We start from the raw sequence: 21564 nt of genomic DNA on the forward strand, positions 1-21564 counted from the left end.
GAGATACCATTATACATCTATTAGATGTATAATGCAAAGTAAAACAACAAGATACCATTATATATTTATTCATTGCTGGTGGGGAATGCAAAATGGTATAACCACCTTGGAAGACAGTTTGGTGGTCTCTTACAAAGCTAAACCTATTCTTCTATATCACCCAGCAATCACAGTCCTCCCCCTCAGCCCTCTGGGGGAGGTGGTTTTTCCTCTACCACCTTGTCCCCAGTTCTACGTGATCCCCTCACAGTGACTCCTGGGAGGCAACTGGCTCAATCCCAGCATCTCCGGACCTCAGAATATGGAACTTTTGTGTCTTCTCTCTGCCTGATGCAGGCTTTGAGGAACTTGGGGTCAAAGTTTCTTCTCCACCATTTCTTTCTATCTACAAACGAGACACTGACAGTTCTACTCTACCTAGACTGCCTCTTGCTGTCTTTAGGCTCTGTGAAGGACATCTTCCTCCCAGAATTCCAGATGCAGGGGGACAAGCCACCAAAAATTTTCTAGAAGTTTCCATTCTTCTCACAGTTTTTAAGGAGGAGGAAAGTAGAAAGTAAACTCTACAAAAACACCCAACCTCTCTATTCTCTCTCCTTTCTTCTCCCTTCCCTCCCCTTTCTTTTTCTGTTCTTTCCTTTCCTTCCCTTCCCACTGTGGATGGGAGGTGGCTGTGGGTCCTCTAGGTAAGCACAAAAGACTGAAGTTCTGGGAAGTGGTCAGGGCTTGAGGTGCAGATTTGAAAGGCATCAGCATAGAGGTGATGGTTAACGGTATGGAGTTTATAAGTGAGGAGAGATCGTGGTGCAGGGCAGAGTCCTAGGTCTCATATTTTATTATTAAGAAGTCTAAGAACTTAAGGAATAGAGATCCAAATGCTCAATATAAGATGATGGAGATGGTGGAGATGCTAACAGTTCTTAAGAAGAGGTCATGAGAATCACCGGGAACTTTTCCAAATCTGCCAGGAGAATAGGAGCCAAGCCCTGAAGGTCTCTTCCCCAGGAGTGGGCCTGGGTCTTAAAGCAGAGCTGTTTCCTCCTCTCCACTTAGGCTTTCCAAGCTGCCAGGCTGCAATCACCCACTTCGACCTTCATTTGAGGGTCACAAGTGGACAAGTGGATTTAGAGGAGCTCATCCCTGGGTTGAAGTTCCTCTTCCTTTACAAGCTGGGGGGGTCTTCACATGCAAACAGCATCTTCATGGTTGATTCCTCCAAATCTAAAGAACATTATTGCACTTTACATAATGCACCGAAAAGTATGGGTATTTCTTTGTCTTTGCAGAGGCCTGAATTCTCTCTCATTAGCAATGAAAGGAATGTTGTACTTAAAAGACTAATCTTTTACTCAAATTGAATCTTCACAACTATATTTATTAAGCTACTGTTTTGTTGTGTGAATGAATTATTTATATTAATTATCTATATAATATTGTATTTTAATTTTAAACTATATTCCATTTAGCAATAAGCACTTTTAATAGTTTAAAAAAAGCTGGAAGGGTAGCAATAAATTTTTTTTTAAAAACTCTGACATATTACAAGGTAAATAACGTAAACCTGGTGAAAGAGGAAAGGCCTCATCTTTCACTTTGTCAAAAAGTAGCTCCTAAATAGCAACCAGGGCTTTAGGGAAGGAAAAAAAGATCAAAATGAGCCCTTATGTACTCTTTCACCATGGCACTGGCCAATGGGAAGAGTAGAGGAAAGCTGTCAGTCTTTTTAAAACAAGGCTGTCCCTACTGTAAAAACTATCAAGCAATTTTATCAGGCAAGTGTTCTGGAAGGAAGTCTTTGAGCCAGGAATTCTTCACTGAAAAAGTTTCTTTTTCAATTACTGAAGAGAAAGGAACCCTTTCTGAAGATTGTCTTTGAGGGTTAGATGTCTGTAGGGATAAATGGATGGATGGATGGATGGATGGATGAGCAGGTGGACAAATGGACAGATAGATGATTGAGGGATGGAAAGATAGTCAGATGGACAGATGGAGGGATAGATGGATGGATGGATGGTTAGACAGGTGGGTGGACGGGTGAGTGAAAAGTATTTGTCTACATGAACACTTGGAATAGTCCTTAGAAGTGTTAGTTCCTTAAGAATTTATAGTTAATACCTAATTAAATCAACAATTAATTATTGAAAGCCAACGGCTAGCCCCTGTGTTTGGCACAGTCCCTGAAGTACATGTCCTTGACTTCATGGAGCATACAAACCAGAGGAAGAGACGAAACAGCAAGCAAATTAATACATCAATTATTAAAAAATATGAAGTAATTTAAAGAGGATGATCATTATCATCTTAATTTTTTTTTTAATTCCATTAAATTAGAAACAAGTTAGTGGTGCCAATTCCTTCTTACAGGAGGAACATTGGCCACCACAGAGAGAGGGGAATCAAAGATCACATTTAAAAAAAATTAATATTGGCCAAGTTGCTTGATGTCCTGGCCAATTTTGCTGCTGCCAAAAAAAAGCAAGGGGAATCAATTTAATTCATATCTATATATGAAGATCAACTAAAAAAGTGCACTGCATAGAAAATATAATACAAATATACCAAACTCAGAAACATTTATTATAACTGAAATTTTAAAACATTTTATTAGATGTCTCTTTTCACTTTCTTTCCTATATATCTGTAATATCTAACTTATTGGAATTATTTAAAAAACACTACTACCATACTTAAAAGTATTCCATCACTACTGTATTAAGCTGCCCTCTGGTGGCTTTTAATTTAGTAAATATCTTTAACTGCCTTAGTATCTGATGTGAAGTATTATTTAAGGTACTAGTTTGTTTCAAACCGTATTAATTCTTACTTTCTGAATTTATTTATTTGGCAGAAACTTTGAAATATTTATTTAATAAGAATGGATGCTGGTTAATGTCCAGAACAGGGAAAAACAATTAGAAAATTCATGAAGCAGAGTTTGTACATGCAGTTTAACGAGTCATCACTTACTAGCTTTGTTTCTCTTATCATTATAGTACAAGAGTGACTAATAAGATCTCAGTCATAAAGCACAGAATATAACAATCAAAAGCATCTGAAAACTAAAATATATTTATTAAGTGATGTCCCTAATACATATTAAAGACTCTTGTATTATACAGTGCAATTAACCTTTGCAATGAAAGTATAAAATATTCTCATTAATGAATTGGCTAAATGTTTGTCAAAGACACAAATAATTTTATAGAGCTGTCTTTTAACTTCTTGCCAAAGATAAACATGATGTACCTTAAAAACAGATACTTCTAGTCAAACCAGTCCCTTATCTTTTGTAATAAGATGGAAACTGTCAGTCGCTTTTGTTTTATTTTGTTGAACTTTTTCCAGCATGACTGTAATACATACAGACCAATATATTTCAACCATAAGAGTTTAAAAGTTAGAATATCATTCAACATTTCCTATTATTATTCTTTTTAGATAAGGCAAGATCTATTTGGACACAATTAAATTATTTATCTTACATGTATACTCTGAGTTCAAGGAAAGGAGAACCCACTATATGAGATTAAACATTTTTTTTCAAATGTTCAAAAGTTCAACATTTTTTTAGGTATTTGAGTACCTTCTGTGTGCTGTGCCTGTGTGGTCTGCACTCTAGAAAAGAAGGTCAAACCAGAAAAGAAATTCCAAGTACATTTTAAGCTGTTGCTTCATCATGAGAAATAGTACTTGAGAGGAAAAGTACAAGAATCAAATGTTGAAGACATTTTGGATCAGAAAATAAAGATGAACAGAAACATGTAAGGGGATCACAAGTTAGTGAAAAGCACTGAGGGAAATCAGCCATTTTCTAAAACAAATGTGTTATATTTGAACACAGAAGTTAAAATAAATCTGCAGCTATCTTCAGCAAAATTCAGAAGATCCATAACACTAGCTTTACCTAAGTAGATAACACATATAAAATGCTATTCATCTGTACCATAGAGTAATTGGCCATTATTAGTAGAAATGGTAGGATTTATGGATCAATTGTTATAAGAAGCTAAATGCAATTATTAAATTATTTTAAGCTGCTCAAATTTTTTCTTAAATTGAGATATCATTTAAATACAGGGAAATGCACAGATCTTATGTGTATATTTTGGTCAGTTTTGAGAAAACTGACACACAGGTTTCAGTTCTGACACCTGCGTTCATCCACACTCCTATCAAGATAAGTAACGTTCTATCACAGCAGAAAGTCCTCTCAGCCCGTTCCCAGTCATTCCCCACCACCTCCACCCCAAGCAACTGCTGTTCTGATTTCTGTTAACCATCGGTTAGTTTGCCTGTTCTTGAGATCTTACAGTATGCACTCTTTTCAGTCTGGGTTCATTTACTCAAACGTAATGTTTGTGAGAGTCATCCTTGCTGTTATATTAGTAGTTAGTTTCTTCTTATTGCTGAGTTGTATCCCTCTGTATGAACAGGTCACAGTTTTTCCTTTCTCCTGCTTACGGATACCTGGGCTGGTTCCTCGTTATGGCTACCGGGAATATGGCTGCTATGAGCATTTACGTATAGGTCTTTCTGTCGTCATCTTTTCATTTCACTGGGGCATATATTTAGGATTGGGATTGCTGAATTGTATAAGGATATGTTTAACTTTATAGGAAACTCCCAAACAACTTCCCAGAGTGGTTATATCATTTTCTACTTCCACTAGCAAAACATGAGAATTTGGAGTTTTTATCCTCTTTCGTTTCAGCCATTCTAGTGGGTGTGTAGTATCTCATTGTGGTTTAAAATTATACTTTTATAAAAACTTAATAATGTTGAGCATTTTTCAAGTGTTTATTGGCTACTTATATATCTTCTATGTGAAGTGACCATTCAAACTTTTTTGCCTCTTTTTAAAGATTGGTATTATTATTATTATTATTATTATTATTATTATTATTATTATTATTATTATTATTATTATTATGTTTCAGGCATTCTTTATATATTTTGGGTGCAAGTCCTTGGTCAGACACATGTGTTGTAAACATATTCTTCTGTTCTGTGGCTTATCTATTCATTCTCTTAACATTGTCTTTCAAAAGTGTTTAATTTTGACGAAGTCCAATTTACCAATTTTTTTCCCTTTTGTGGTTAGTACTTTCTGTGTTTTCCTCAGGAAATCTTTGCCTGCCCTGAGATTGCAAAGATATTTTTCTGATTTATCCTAGAAGCTTTATCATTTTATATTTTATGTCTAGGTCTATAATCCATCTGGAATTAATTTCTGTGTGTGGTGTGAGGGATGAGTTAAGTTTCATTTTTTCCTACATGAATATCTAGTTGTTTCTGCACTGTCTGATGAAATGACTTTGTTCAAGTTTAATTTCACTGAAATTATGTCAAGAAAGAGGGAACTCTTAAAAGATGACTGAAAAAGGGGAAATTAGGAGTAAAATAGGACACGATTCATACTTGAGTCATTCTTTGAACTCATACAGCAAACATGCACAGATGACCCTTCATATTTTTAAAAAATACAGCCATCACACATATGAATTTCTGACAGTTAGATCTAGTCTCTGAATGAATTAACTAAACTATTTTACATGGAAAGAGTGCTCTCTATCTGCAGCAGAATCCTGACTTTTTTGAAAACTTGCAGTATCTATTTCACTAAGGGCCTCTGAAGGCATTTAGATACTTTTGGGTGGGGAGAGTGATTGACAATCTTCAGCAGACCTATAGACTGAGCAACAATCAAGCCGAGATCTCTTCTAAATTGAAGAGTGTTAAGGACTCGAAGGAGTTAGACTGCATGTGATGACACAAACTGGGCTGGGGCAGGCTTTACACCAGGACAAGAAGGGAAAACTAGATTTTTCTCTATCTTTAGTCCTGAGATGAGATGGGGTTTGTGTTCTAGGTAGGCGGTAATTTGGAGGAGGCATAAACATGAGGTAGAAGGGGGATGGGGTTGGTGAGCAGCATTTTAGCAACACATCAAGGAGTAAAGCCAAGGTCAGAACTCCCCTTGGAAAGGTGTAGCCATGAACCCCTGAAGCACTCCTCTCCAGTGGCTGATTTTCTGCATGTATTTTCATTTCATAGACTCCCAAGTTCTTGGTAAAGTTATAGCTAGCTCTTGCTTTGGGAAGTTAAGAGAGGGGCTGTGTTTCAGCTTGGAGTGAGACTGAAAGTGTAGGGAGCAGCAACCTCAAAAAGGTGACCTGTGAAAGGCTTAAAGAATAAACAGAAAAACTTTGCAAGCAGAATACAAACCACTGAGAGAATATCAAGTGTTTGGTTTTGATGTAACAAATTCCAACTTATGTGAAACACTGTGAATTTATTGTTAGGATTTCTATGTTTTTAAGAAGAAAATTCAGACCTAGAAAAGGATTAATCAGAGGCAGAGAGTAGGGTCACACAAAATTTGATTCTTTTTATAAAAGGCAGTTTGAAAGGTGAAAGGTAAATGAATGTATGAAAGGAAATCTATAGCATAAACGTTATATTCATGAGGTGATCTTAGAATTGTCTGACTTACACAAGATCATCTAAATGAGTGCTTCTCAAACTTTAATGTTCAATGTTTAAAGTTGAAATTAATGTTACATGTCAATTATGTATCAGTAAATTTAAAAAAAACTTTAATTTTCATAGAGATAATCTGAGGATTTTGTTTACATGTGGATTCTGATTCAGTAGAACCAGAATGGGACTTAACAGTCTGTATTTTTAACAAGTCTAAAGCAGTGGTTCCCAGGCAAACACAACACTATGTCCAAAAGCTCAAAAGCAAGAGCAATTATGGTGAGTTCAAGGAGCTGAGTGAAGTTCAGAAGGACCAGTGTGTATGGTAGCACAGGAGACAGGCTGCTAAAGTTGTTGGGGACCAGACTTCACAGGGCTTTATCAATAAGGTGACCTCTTATCCCATTTTCTCAGATGGTCTCAGTTTATGCTCCTGTTCCTTCATAATAATTAGCAGTACTCCCTTTCACTCTCCAAAGTGAAGCCCCATTTGGATGAGAAACTAAATGATCACACTACCTATAGGTAAAACTTCAACGTTATCTTCATAGGAAGATATTGATGAATTTTAAGCAGAGAATTGACATTTTAAAAGTGTTTTGAAACAATCCCTCAGGCTGCAGAGAGAACAATGAATTGAAGACCAGTTAGAAGGCTCTTACAGTTATGCAGGCAAGAGACGATGGTGTCCTGGAGTTGTGGCACTGTGAATGGATAAAAGTGAACAGAATTGCAAACCACTACGGAAAGAGGAAGATAACAACTGCGTGTATGCACAGGTGGAAGTCAAGTTGACCACTTTTCTAGTTTGGGCAGGCAGGAACGGCATTTGCTATGACAGAGAGAAGAGGAAGAAAAGGAGGATGGGGGTAGTAGTTAATAAATCTAGTTCTGCACTTGCTGAGAGGAACTGTTGGATATATGTATCCAGAGCTCATAATGAGCCAGTGATCAGTTTGGGATTCATCAGAAAGTCAGATTGCCCAGGTCAAGCATATAGAGTGGGAAGAGCAGATAATCTGGGGTCACACTGCATTTAATGAGAAAAAAAGAGCCTGCAAAAGAGGCAGAAATGAAGCGTTCCAAAAGATAGGAGAAAAACTAGGGAATCTTGTATAATTGCTACGAAGGAAAGAAGACATTTGTGAGGGAAATGAGGTGTACTGAATGATTCAAAACTGTCAAGTAAAATAAGGTCTGAAAATTCCCACGGGATCCATTGGAAACACTGGTGAGAGGAGTTTCTCTGGGGTTCCTGGGGATAGAGACTACATTGCAATGAAATGAACAGGAGGCGAACGGAAGAGAAGGGAAATGAAGGGAAGAGAAATCGAGTGTAGATAATGCAGGAAGTTTGGTTCTAAAGAGGAGGGGAGAAACATAGCTGTAGCTGGAAGGGAAATTGGAAGTGAAGGTTTCCTTTCTTTGAAATAGATTTTCCATTTGTATTTGCAGATTAGAAGGAGCAGGTAGAAAGAGAAGACTTGAAGACGTGGGAAAGAGAAGCATGTGAGGATCCAGATCATAGATGAAGGTTGTATTAGTTATCTTTTGCTACAAAATAAATTGCCCCCAAATTCAGTAGCATAAAATAGCAAATATTTGTTATCTCATAATTCCAGTGTGTCAGAAACCAGGACACAGCTTAACTGGGTGCATCTGGCTCAAGTTCTCTCATGAACATGCTGTCAGGCTATTTGCTTGGCCTGTGGTCTCACTGAATGACTCAGCAGTGTGGGGAGAGGAAGGGAGAGGACTTCTATACTTACTCACCTATCATTGTCAGCATTCAGCTTCTCACAGGCTGGTGAGCCAAGAGCCTCAGTTCCTTAATGGCTCTCAGCTAGAGGCCTCCCTTAGACCATGAACCTCTCCATAGGGCACCTCACAACAGAGCAGCCGGCTTCCTTCAGGGTCAGTAAGTGAGAGAGGAAGAGAGAGTTAGAGTACCCAAGACAGAAGTCGTAATATTTTTGTTAACCTAACCTCAGAAGTGACATTCTATTATTTTGACTGTATTCTATGTCTTGGGAGAAGTCACCTGTGTCCAATCTTCATTCAAGGGGAGGGGATTTCACAGGGTATGAATACCAATAAGTGGGAGTCATCGGGAGACATCTCACAGACTGCCTGCCGCAGAGTGATAAACTTTAAACAGAAGAAGAAGACCTCGTCCCTGGTAGTTGAAAAGAAGGGAAATGAGTTGAATCTAGATAAGGGAACTTTGGGATAATTGTCATGAGAATGGAGAGAGGACTTTTCAGATGGCTTCTATTTTCTATGCCAAGGAAGACACACAGTCTTTTTCTGAAAATAAAGAGAGAATTGAAGTTTTGATAGTAGAGAAGGTTTGAACAATCCCTATTGAGTATAAGAGAAAGAAGTGAGTTGAGAACCACTGAATTAACTGGGAATATTTTGGACCCAGCTGAAGTGGGTATCCACCAATTTAAAGTGAAATCAATCTGCTGAGCAGGGTGATTTTTCTCCAGCAGCAATTGGTAATAGGCAAGAGGAGGTTCTCCATGGCTACTTTCTGATGATTGCCCACTTTCCCTTAGGGTGACATGGAAAGCATGAAAAATTGCTGAGGCTGACACCAAAATTTATATAACCATAAAATTGAACAAAATAGCCGCCAGTGTCAGAGTCTAAAAAAAAGAACCTGTCACACAGAGTTTCATTTGCCACAAAATTCAGAGTCAGGTTAGCACAAAAAAGGCCAGGCTGCTAAGTTATATGCCACAAAGTTGCTTGTTTATCTGCCATCACTGGAATTCATGCTTGCTAAAGGTAGTTAAACCCATCTACCACAACAGAGTGTTAGAAGTCTTTCATTGATTATTCTGGAAATGATTTTTTTTTTAATGAAAAATCCTCAAAATCAATTTTTGAGAAATAGGTTCACCTATTTACTCCACCTTCTGAATAAAAGCTAATGAAAGCTCTACTCTGATGCTTTTATTTCTTATCTATAAAACCTAGTCCTATACTAAGAAGAATGAGACAATTTCCCTAGACTAGAGGCCTGGATAGTGATGGAGAGTAGACAGCACCCTTTTGCTGTTGATTCTTGGCCAAGTGAGCTAATCACGTGTCAGCTGCCTGGACAACACTTGGCCGCTGCAGTGGAGGGAGGGCTCTGACAAAACCTGACATACACAGTCCTGTCGCACACCCTTGAGTGCCTGTGTTGTTTGATCATGAAGGTGAAAATATTCAGGCTCCACAGCCTGACTTCACTCGGCCTTGCCTCACCTCTTTCTTTATATTCAAGTGCCTAGTGAACAAGGGACCTCCAAAGACTGGAACATAAAAAGGCAACGTAAGGCAAAAGGAAACAAAATTTTGCTAATCCAGAGAGAGCTTAAAGCCAAGACACAAACATGGAGAGAAGACAGAGAGTTAGATTTTTCTATAGCTGAGATTTTCTCAAACAGGAGAGTTGGAAGGACAGAGAAACAAGGAAGTTGAAGATTAACCAGTAGGCCTGGCTGACACATTGCTCATGATAGGGTAGGACACGGAGGCAGGAGAGGCTGAGAGACGTGAAGAGAGTAGAAATGCTGGTGGGTGGTGTTTAAAGCAAACCAGAAGTGATGAGGATGACTGAACCACTGGGCTAGAAGGGGAGGCAGTTATAGCCCTAAAATGGGCTTTAAATTCATGTTCTCTGGGAGTTCTACAGTGTTATCATGGTGTAATGGGTTTTGCCGACTAACTGCTATGCATGCCATGGTTTATATGGGAGAATGCTTTCCAGATTCCTGTGTTTTTACAGAGATTTATTCACATCTCTTCTGTCAAGTGGAGACTCCTACCTAGATCTTGTAAGAGGAAGAGAATAGCCGAAATAGGCCTGGAAAATCAGTAGTTATGACATTTGAGAGATTAATTATGTAACAGGTGAAAATCCTTCCTGACACAAGATTGCCCTTCAGGCAACATATTCCTTCTAAATATCTTTTCCTTACTATTAAGGGGCAAATGCTCACCATAGAAAACTCAGGAAACTGATCCTTCATTTACCCATTCATTCAGTGAAAACACAGAGAGCCTTGCTGGCTTGGTTAGAGTCACAGGGCTATAACGATGAATACGACAGATAATGTTTTTGCTTTCCTGGGCCCTACTCCCTAGTGAGGGAGACTGCTAAGGAAAAAGCATACTATTTCAGTTAAGGAAAAAATAATCAGAGCAATGAGATGGAGGATGACTGCTGGGTAGGGAGGGGAATGGAGACACAGCAGATGCGGTGCTCAGAAAAGGGCCCCCTAGAGGAGGTGACAGTTGAGCTGAAATCTGAATAATGAGAAAGGATCAGTCAGAACTGGGAGAAGGATATGTTGAGAAAAAATTGCCAAGCTCTTCAAATGGGAGAGATGTTAGCTGAAGCTAGGAACTGACCAAAGCCCAGTGGGGCTGGAGTTGAATGAGCCAAGCAGAGAGCTGTCAGAGATTCATACAGACCAGCTCAAAGGTAGGATCACAGAGGACCTTGCAGACATTGTGGGAAGGGCTTGCATTTTGTCCTAGGTGCAATGCAAAGCCATGTTGGGATTTTAGGCAAGGGAGACACATGATTTTGTCCATATTTAAAAAGATGACTTTGGCTGTTTTGTGAAGAATAGGGAAAGGTATAAGAAAGTATAAAAAGAAAATCAAATCTATGAATATATTTCCAAAATCATAATTCTAATACAGGTACAATTTTGTGTCTACTTTCTTCATTCCATGTCATGAAGCTATAACCATGTCATAAAGTCATTTGAAATAATTTTTTAAATGAATGCATGAAAGTCCTGTCTGTGTCTTACCTTAATCTATTTCACCATTCCTCTATTGTTGGGCAAATAATTCCAATTTTGCCTGTTTTAACTATGGGAGCTAGAGTTATATTTTTATTTAATCTTTGACTACATTTTCCTCCTCATCAGAATCCAGTCCTATATGTGGAATGGAACTAACAGGATCAAAAGATATGAGTGCTGGATTTATTTTCATCTTGGTGAAGCCAAGAACTACATGGCCCAGAAATACGTTCCCTGCATGCTCAGAGGTAGAGTTGGCCGAGAGAGGAACTCCTGTGAAGTCTGGCAGCAGAAGTGAGGCAGCAGCTTTGCTTAGTCTTTGGAAGTCTTTGTTGTCAGAAGCTGAGCTGCCTGGTAGGTTCCAGGTGATCCTCACGCTTCTCTTGGCATGCAGCCCTTTTTCCAGACTCCTGGCCCTGCTGATGGACAGAGGCCCTAGATTGGGTGCCTGATGCCTGACTTTGGATCCCCAGAGGCAATGGCCTCCCAGAGATCTCCCAACAAATCCGAATCCCCCTTTGCATGCCCACAGCAGTGTCTCAGATCTGCTCTACCTTGTCCACCCATCTCAGTGCTTGAGGATCGGTCAGTGTCTCACTGACTCAAACCCCCATCAGGGCTTCACTTCCCAGCTTTTCCCACAGTTGTGTAAGGTCCATTCATATGATAAATCCCATACTCTGTAACACTCATAGTAGTTCGCTTGCCTGAGGCACACTATGTGCATATTCTGATGGGTCTTGTTACATATTGCCAGGTTGCTCTCCTGAAAACTCACAACCAGTTATATACCCACCAGAGGTTTATGGAAATGCTTATCTCACCACCCTCTCAACAGTGCTGATATTTCATATTATGCGGAAAAGTTGGTATCCAGTCTTAATTTATTCCTTTTGATTATTGATGAAGTTGAACTTTATTTTTCTGTGCTACTTTGATACCTTCCCTTTTCTTTTTCATTGAAGACAATTACCATGTTTGTAAAGTTTTTTTTTTTTAATTTTGAGAAAACTTTGCAGCAACTTTATTTGTATTTCTCCCTTTTTGTCCATCTTTCCACTTGTTGGCACTTTCTGCCTAAGTTCCCTTATACATTATAAGGTAGTGGCTGTTGTGTGTGTGTGTGTGTGAGTAGCAATTTTTTTTTTTGAGAGTTATGTTTTATTTGGCGGGAGGACTCGAGCCAGGATGACAGCTCCTCACATGGCTCTGAAGGATTGCTCCGAAGAGGTATGGGAGGAGCTAGGATATATAGGAGCTTTACAACAAAGACCAGGTAGTTGGAACAATAAATGATTACTTGTTACCTAAAGAAAACCAGGCATCTCAAGTTCAAGAATTTAGTGCTTTTCTCTGTATGGGAGGAAGCCAGAGTTGGGCTCATTGTATTCATTCCTTTGACAAGCATCTAGCTATCTAGGGCGTTTTATTTTGTCCTTTATTATTCCAAGTCCGCTCAGAGTGCACCATTATGAGTGGCTGCAGAGGCTAGGCTGCAGGCCTGTCCTCACTGGGGGGTGGCGGCAGCTGCTGATGCCTTGGATTCAGTATTTTTTTTTTACTGATATGGTTGCAGTATTTTTGTTCACAGTGTTCCCCTTTTGTCTTAAATTCAACCAATATTTTGGGAGACATTTCGTGACCAATTTTGTCCCACGGTGCTAGGAAGGCTCATTCCTAGATCAGGTGAAGAATCTGTTGACATGCCACTCAAAGTGCTAGTTTTTGGATTAGGCCCTGTTGATCCTAAAAATTCTCTGGATCACCTGTCTTACTAGTCTATTATGATCCAAGAGATGTTTACCCCTCATTGCTCATTCCCATACCTAGAATCACACTATTACAATTATTCTATGCAGGGTTATAAATTTTATCTTTTTCCTCAGGATGTTTAGCCATCATCAGTCTTGTTGGAGGCCTAGTTACACATTGGGAAATGTAAGAGACAACAGTCTTATAAAATAGACAGGATATAAGTAATACAGCTAGTAAAGCAATTTTTAATATGTGTGAAACCTTTTCTACGAGGGCTATTTCTTCAGAAAGATGTTTTACTAAAAATTAGAAGGGTTTAAGAGATTTAACAGAAAGCCCTACCAATAACTTTCAGCATCTGTTATACATGCCTTTATATTATACACACACACACACACACACACACACACACACACACACCCCTTCTTCTATGGTTGCCCAGTTAGAATACTAATGTATATTATCAAGCAATTGTGGAGCTGACTTCTTTCCCCGTTGCTATTACGGCAATTACTTTCCAGTAAGAATAAGCAATAAGACCTAATTTTCTGAATTGTTGGATGATAGTAAGTCCTTATTTGGCAGGTAAGTGGGCATTGTAAATAAGAAAGTCACTTTGAAAAGAAACTAAAAGCTGAATTTATAAGCAATTTAGGACCAAAAACTAAGGAACAAGAAAATATTCCCATAACAAGGGATTAGAATAAAAATCTAAAAAGCTCTGGCAACCCAGGCAACTTCTTTCTCATTTGCCCTCTCTCTGGTCTTTGGTCTCTCATTTCCACTCTCCTGGACTTCTCTGTCTTTTCCCATCTTTTTCTTTATGCCAGCCTTTGCTGCTTCTGTTACCTAGTAGCCCTTTCGCACTTACTGTACTCCATTGCATTGCCTATTTATGGTCTCTGTCCCCATGAACGGTCCCTTAACATCCATTTGCTCTTTGTTCCACAGTAAATCATATTCTACCTAGGCCCCTGACTGCTTAGATATACGCTACATTTTTCAGCCTTCCTTGCAGCCACCGATGGATTTATAATCCTCTTTTAAAAAGAAATAATAAGTGAAAATTCCAGCCCATGCCCTTAAAAGGAGTGTGCGTTTCCTTTTCCACCTTCCCGCTGGTTGTGATGTGGAGATGCTGAGAGTCAGAGAAGCTGCCCTGTGCTCAGAGAGGAAGTCAGTGCAAGAGTGCACAGCCACCCTGTGGGCCTGGCTGTCCACCTCAGGACACAATGTGGGAGAGAAATTTCCACCTCTTCCATTCTGGGATCTCTCTGTCATAGAGGCTTACATAGTATTCTAGATGGAATATATCCTTCAATATTTGAATCCTTACAAGGGTGGGCAGGAGGACTTTTCTTTTGTATAGTTGTCCCCAATCTTTAGAGGAGCTCATATTAGGCACTCAAAAAATATTGGTTAAATAGTGTTATGAGCTGAACTGTGCCCTTCCAAAATTACTGCTTTGAAGTCCTAACCCTTAAGTACTGCAGAATGTGACTGTGTTTGGAGACAGGGTCTTTAAAGAGATAATTAAGGTTAAATAATGTCATCAGACTAAGTCCTAGTCTAATATGACTGATGGCCCTGATAAGAGGACATCTGGACACAGACAGACACAGAGGAAAGACCATATGAACACATAGGGAGAAAACCAGCCATCTATACCATCTACAAGTCAAGGAGAGAGGCTGCAGAAGAAACCAACCCTGCCAACCCCTTGATTGCAGACTTCTAGCCACCACAATCGTGAGACAATAAATTTCTATTATTTAAGCCACTCAGTCTGTGGTAATTTGTTATAGCAGCCCTAGTTAATTAATACAAATGTTTAAATGATAGGGAGGTTTTTAGAAGTTTAGTTTTGTTTTTTAAATAAAAGAAGTCCTGGGGGACTGATCCTGGTTAGAAAAAGAACAGAAAATATTTCTCTTCTTTTACTCAAGGACAACTTCAATGTGTGCTAAAATCACTTAAATATAAAGTAAAAAGAGACCATAAAAACTAAAGGTAAAGTTCAATATTTTCAAGTTTGCTGATGATTTGAGTCACTGTGGACTTAGTAATTGACTAGAAATCTAATTACTGCTGAGAAATTCAGAGGAAAAAATCTTTCTTTATGTTAAAATCCCCAAGAACACTGCAAATTGCACCACTCACATTATCCACAGTAAAAATCACTGCTTTAAATAGAACTTTCTTATATTGCAGAAGAGTAAATTCTTGTTGTGACAGTAATCATAGAATTTCAAGACACGCTCAGATCGAAAAAAAAAAAAAAAGAAAGAAAAGAAAAATCACACCCTCCATCTACAGGAGCAGCAGAAGTTGCTTCTTAGAGAACTGGGGATGACTTGTGTTTGTGCTAACACTCTCCAAAGTTTATGTTATGATATTCACTTAAAAAATCCACATGTACCACTTTTCATTCTGGACTTTTTTTTTTTTATTAAAAAAATCACACACTTAATTAAAGCCTGATTTTATAGGGAACATAGTGATTAGTTACTTGAAGTTGGTCAAGTATATGCTTTTTCCGTTTATTCTCATGTAATGTTCCATGTGACCTCAAGAAGTTAATTTTGAAGGTTTAGAGTCTCTGCTAGGGGACCAGAATTCTGAGCTGAACCTTTATGAATTGGTACTAAAACCAGACAGGCACTGGAGATAGGGAATAAGAAACAAAGCTGTTTGAATACACATATACATCATCTTACATTCTGAACACAAACTGTCGACAAATAGTAGAGCCAGTTATCAAAGGAGTATTTACTTCACATGTTTGGACTGCCCTTACTGATGAAGCTGATGATGAAGAATTGATGCTTTCAAGAATATAGGATTCATTAAATTGTTTGAGTCTTTCTCTGACATTTATCACATCATAGCATATTTTCAATTGTCCCTACTGTTGGATGTTATAAATTTAGCAATACTTTCATGACTGGATTATTGTTTGGCAGTTTATAGCTCCTTTTGCTCACAAACTAGGAGGATGCAGGTATGAGGCAGGTGGTATCAAGGCAAAATGGGGCTGACAAGGAAGAAAATTTATACTGGACAAAGAACTCCCTCCCCACCAGGATGCAGAGGAGGGAGATGGAGGAGCTTTCTCATTTACAGAGATTGGTTAGATCAAGGTTAATCTGCAGCCTTAGGACGCACAGCAGCACAGACATGAGTCATTCACACAACACCATCAAGAAGCCTATTAGACATGATTCTTTCAGTCAGCAAGTGACAGAAACCTCACCCCAAACTGGCCTGAGCAAAACCCAAATGAATTAGCTCATAAAACTGAATGGTCCCAGGAGAGTGTTGGCTGTAGATGTGGCTTATGTGCAGACTGACATGATACAACTATAACCCAGTTCTCTCTATCTCTTGGTTTGGCTTGGTTCTTCTCCAGTGTGTTGGGTTTACCCTAAGACAGGTTCTACCCTCATGGTTGTGAGATAATTGCCTGTAACTAAGTGCCATCCTTAGATCCAGATAAAAGGGACCCTCCCCTGGATCCTGAGCAATTCTCTGGTTGTCCTTCAGCATGCCCCTCCTCATGGGGCAAAAAGCCTCTGGAGCCAGTCACCTACTCTCCTGGAACCTTCTCACATCCCTCTAGATCACACTCTGGGTACCACGGACCCAAGATTCCCTGCCAAAAATCTCCAAGCTAGTTCTCAGCCCTGAGTGGACCCTTTCCTTTAGTCCATCCCCCTTGAGGGTGAACCAAACTGACCATTTGCATATCTTTGGGCCCAAGCATTGTTCGCTGTTTGCAGATGATGTGTATGGAATCTGGACAAGCACTTTGGGGTGTTCATACTTGGTTTATGAGTCCTCTTATGGCACAAAATTGAGGCAGGAGTGAGAAGAAAAGGAATTAGGCTAAAGTATGTGTGATCTTTTCAGCCAGCCATGTTCCTGAGCAGAAATCTGAAGAGTATGAGAAATCTGATGAGTATGGAACCTTGTCTTCCAGATCACTATGAAAGTATATTTGTTCATGTAGGAGAAAAGAACAATTTGCATTTAACATTGTGTTTGATTTTATAATTTTTACATATTTAAGCATATGGTTCTATGTTTACAGGCCTCCATTTGTTTTCTTGCTCTGTGACCTGCAAATATTAGAGTTAAAGCTGTCGAACTTAAAACTTTTCAGATTTGAATTTAAACAAAGAAAAGAGAGCAACTATCCTACAACTCCCATAGGAAGTCCTGACATTTTCTCTGCTTCAGCTATCTTAGGTCATATTCCTACCTCTGAACCAATCACTGTGGGAATAGGACATCCTGAGTCCCAAACTCCACCTCTAGGGCTTAGAACAGAGGCCCACCAAGTCTACTTTAACTAAAGCAGAGGAAGGCTAAATCCCAAGCAAAATTTGGAACTGTTGCTAGAAGAAGGAATGGGTATTTAAGCTAGAAGGCCAGTTATAATATTAGGAAATTTTGTCTGGTTCTAAGATATTGATGGCTTGTTTTACAGGATGGCCTGGCAGGAATTGGTTGATCCTAGGAGAAGACGCATCACTATTAGGTAAGGAAGGTGAGAAGGCAGACAGGGCAACAGAGGCAGACACTGTATCTATGGGCAAGCCAATCCAGGAGAAGGGACAGGAGAAAGAAAGCTCTAGAGCAGGAGTTCCCAGGCATCCCAAGGCATATCAGAGACTCAAAGTTTATCAAACAGCCCAGGAATCCAGGTCTGGTATGATGAGTTAATTCTGAAAAGCTTGCAGATAGTCTGAGGAGCCTATGCTTAGATAAAAATGGGTAAAATTGTGCCTGTGGGTAGGGGCATCTGTGGAAAAGACAATGGAAAGGAGATGAGGCAGGGGAATTAAAACAGGTTGTCTTTCCCTAATATTTTTCTAAAAAGAAAACTGTTCCAAGAAAAGGTGGGCTCTTGACTGTGATGTCTGCAATGTTAGAACCATTATGACCAAAAAAGAGTTTTTGCACTTTAAATAAAGCATTAGATGAGAATATTAAAGATCCCCAAATCATGTTTATATTTGCTCTGCCATAATTCATAAAATTTTAAGCCCTTTATAAACAGGTGGTTTTTATTATAATCAAAAGTATTCAACTGTATAGCACAGGGAAATACATACAAGATCTTGTGGTAGCTCACAGCAAAAAAAAAATGTGACAATGAATATAAGTATGTTCATGTATAACTGAAAAATTGTGCTCTACACTGGAATTTGACACAACATTGTAAAATGACTATAACTCAATAAAAAATGTTTAAAAAAAGTATTCAATTTACTATCATTATATAGGTGGGGAACTAAGGTACAACTTAATTTAAGTCATAAATTGCAGGATATACTCCCAACCCCTTCCCTTTCTTTGCCTAGGGTTTCTAAGGATGTTTGCATTTCTATTGGCTTAATTTTCTGGTTATAACATTTTAACTTTTGCATGAAATAAAAGCATAGTCCCTTGTATATTATAAGGACTCATCAAATATATAGCTCATATGGAAGAAAGTAAGATAGCCTTTATTAAAGACCTAATTAATATCATACTGATTCATATAAATTAGAACCTGGAAAAATATGTGGAGAGCTCTCTTTCCATCTTTTCTTTTCTTGATAGAGGTGGTTAGTAGCAACCCTAAGGTTGGGTAATTTAGTGTGGTTCAGTGACATCACTGAGGACCCAGGTTCTCTCCAGTTTCCAGTTCTGCCTCTCTAAAGGTATCAAACTCTTTGATTATACTTTGATTATACCACATACTTGCTTATCTCATGATAGGAAAGTAGCTGAAGCAGCTCTAGGAACCACATCTAGATACAATATTGCCCAACTGAAGAGGAGGAACGTGACCTTCTTGTGTATTATTTAAGTGTAAGAAAACATTTCCTAAAGGCTTCCAGCAGATTTCTCATTTCTGATTGGTCAGAATTGGGTCATGTGTCCTTTCTAAAACAATGGTAAGTAAAATGATAATGCCACAGAACAATTAGGATTTACCTTCTGGGTCAGAAATCGGGCCAGCCTCCCACGAGTACACGGCCACGTGGAGGGCAGTGACTATCAGGATCATTTTAGCACGTGTGTAGAGAAATAGATACTGAATAGGCAGCCAGTAGGATCTTCTACAATCTGTTAGGAGCCCAAAGCCTCAAGTAACAGCTGAAGATCACTGGAAAGGATTTATTTTAGAACCTGCAGAACATTTCTCTGCTGTCTCTTGCTCTATTGCACCTCAATTTTTCTTCTTCTTTCCTGTCTGCATTACCACCTTCTCCTTCTCTCTCCTTCCCCTAAACTGTCTATGAACTGAAATTAGTCAACACTACTTTGAGGGCGTACTGTATGCAAAGCACCATACTGGGGAGTGTTTATTAAAATGCTATAAGCCATAGTCCTTAAAAGTCAGTTTAATTATTTTATAATATTAATCAATTTCTAAGTTAAATTGCTATTTTAATATCAAAGACTTGTTTGTATCTTTTTAACCTGATAATCAAAAATCTTCCAGGGTGCCTGCTACTAAAATACATAAAATTCCACATCAATGTGTAGATTTTTCCTTCTTAAGTGTTCACTGTATCTCAAAATGCTGATGAAAGAATTTCTGAGGAAAGTTTTGTCTAAAGTTTAACATATATATAGAAAGTGGGTACATATCCATAAGTGGATTTTCAAAAACTGAATAAATCTATGAAACCAATAACCAGATTAAAAATCTATAAAATTAGCATCCAGATTAAGAAATAGAATATTACTAACATTCAAACTGAAATATTCTTGAGGGTGAAGGGTGGCATTATTTTTTTAACAGCCTACTTGAGGTATATTGATATACAATAAAATGTGCATATTTAAATTTACAGTTTGACGAGTTTTAACATATACCTGTGAAACTATTGCCACAGTCAAGACAATGAAAATATTCACCATCTCAAAAAAAAAAAAAAAATTCACCATCTCAGTTGTGTCTTTTTGTAATCTCTCCTTTCACCCCATCCACCCTTCTCTTCCCTATCTTCAGGCAACTACTGATTTGATTTCTGTCACGTTTGCATTTTATAGAATTTTTTATTTGACTTTTTTCACACAGAGATTTTTACAGGTTGTATGTATCAAAAATTTCTTCCTATGTATATTTGAGTAATATTCCATTGTATGGCTATACCATAATTGTTTATCTATTCTCCTGTTGATGGACATTTGGGCTTCTGGTCAGGAGTTATTACAAATAAGGCTGCTATATACATTCATGTAAAAGTCTTGGTATGGACATATGTATTCATTTTTCTTATGTAAGCAACTAGGTATGGAATGGCTGGGTGGTATGGTAAGAGCATTTAAGTTTTTAAGAAGTTGTTAAATAATTTTCCAAAGTGTTTACACTACTTAACATTTTTTACAGCACTGTATTAAAATTATAGTTTCTGTACATGCTCACCAACAATTGGTATGGTAAATATTTATAATTTTAGCCATTCTAGTGAGTGTGTAGTGGTATCTCATTTTGACTTTAATTTGCATTTGCCTAATGACTAATGATGGCAAACACGTTTTCATATGCTTATCTGAAGGGGCTCTATTTTTCACTACACCAAGACAATAGGAATAAAGTAGAACTGTCCTGAGCAAACTGGGACATATGATGACCCTAACAAAGAATAATGAAAGGCTGAAACATGCTTGCATCCCTGGAATAAATACCGATTGAACATAGTGTAGGTGAGAACCACACCAACAAAATGAAGGTAAAAATCACGTGATCATCTCGATAGATGCAAAAAAAGCATTTGACAAAATTCAATACCCATTTGTGATAAAAACTCTCAACAAACTGGGTATAGAGGAAATGCACCTCAACATAACAAAGGCCATATATGACAAGTTTATAGCTGAAATGCTCAATGGTGAAAAATCGAAAGCTTTCCCAGTAAGATCAGAAATAAAACAAGGATGCCCACTCTAGTCACCTTTTTTCAACATAGTAATAGAAGTCCTAGCCAGAGCAATTAGTCAGGAAAAAGAAATTAAAGTCATCCAAATCAGAAAGAGGTAAAACTGTTTCTATTTGCGGATGACAGTGTTATGTAAAGAGAACCATATATACTCCAGCAAAAACTGTTAGAACTAATAAATGAGTTCAGTACAGTTGCAGGATACAAAACCAATATACAAAAATCAGTTGCATTTTTTTTATCTTAATAACAAACTATCAGAAAGAGAAATTAAGAAAACAATCCCATTTACAATTGCATCAAAAAAAAATAATAAAATACCTAGGAATACATTTAACAAAGGAAGTGAAAGACTTATATACTGAAAACTATAAGACACTGATGAAAGAAATTGAATACGACACAAATTAGTGGAAAGATATTTTATGCTCATTGATTGGAAGAATTAACATTATTAAAATCTCCATATGACCTAAAACAATCTACAGATTCAATGTAATCCCTGTCAAAATTCCAACGGCATACAACTCAATAACATAAAAAACAAAACAAAGCAATTCAAAAGTGGCCAGAGGAAC

General features: G+C 38.1%; 1 protein-coding gene across 2 annotated transcripts in view; it reads right to left on the minus strand.

The window, feature by feature from the left end:
• Positions 1–21564, minus strand: part of CDK14 (cyclin dependent kinase 14) — a 555862-nt gene that overhangs the window by 515073 nt on the left and 19225 nt on the right. Inside the window, exon 1 of one of the 2 annotated variants that reach the window (XM_031454862.2) lies at positions 8254–8331. The exons of the other annotated variant lie outside the window; for it this stretch is intronic. The gene's annotated coding sequence lies outside the window, so the exon portion shown is untranslated. Of the gene's footprint in view, positions 1–8253; positions 8332–21564 lie in introns of those variants that run through there. 2 annotated transcript variants of the gene reach the window in all.

The sequence above is a fragment of the Camelus dromedarius genome, chromosome 7 (genome assembly GCF_036321535.1).
Source record: "Camelus dromedarius isolate mCamDro1 chromosome 7, mCamDro1.pat, whole genome shotgun sequence".
NCBI lineage: Eukaryota > Metazoa > Chordata > Mammalia > Artiodactyla > Camelidae > Camelus > Camelus dromedarius.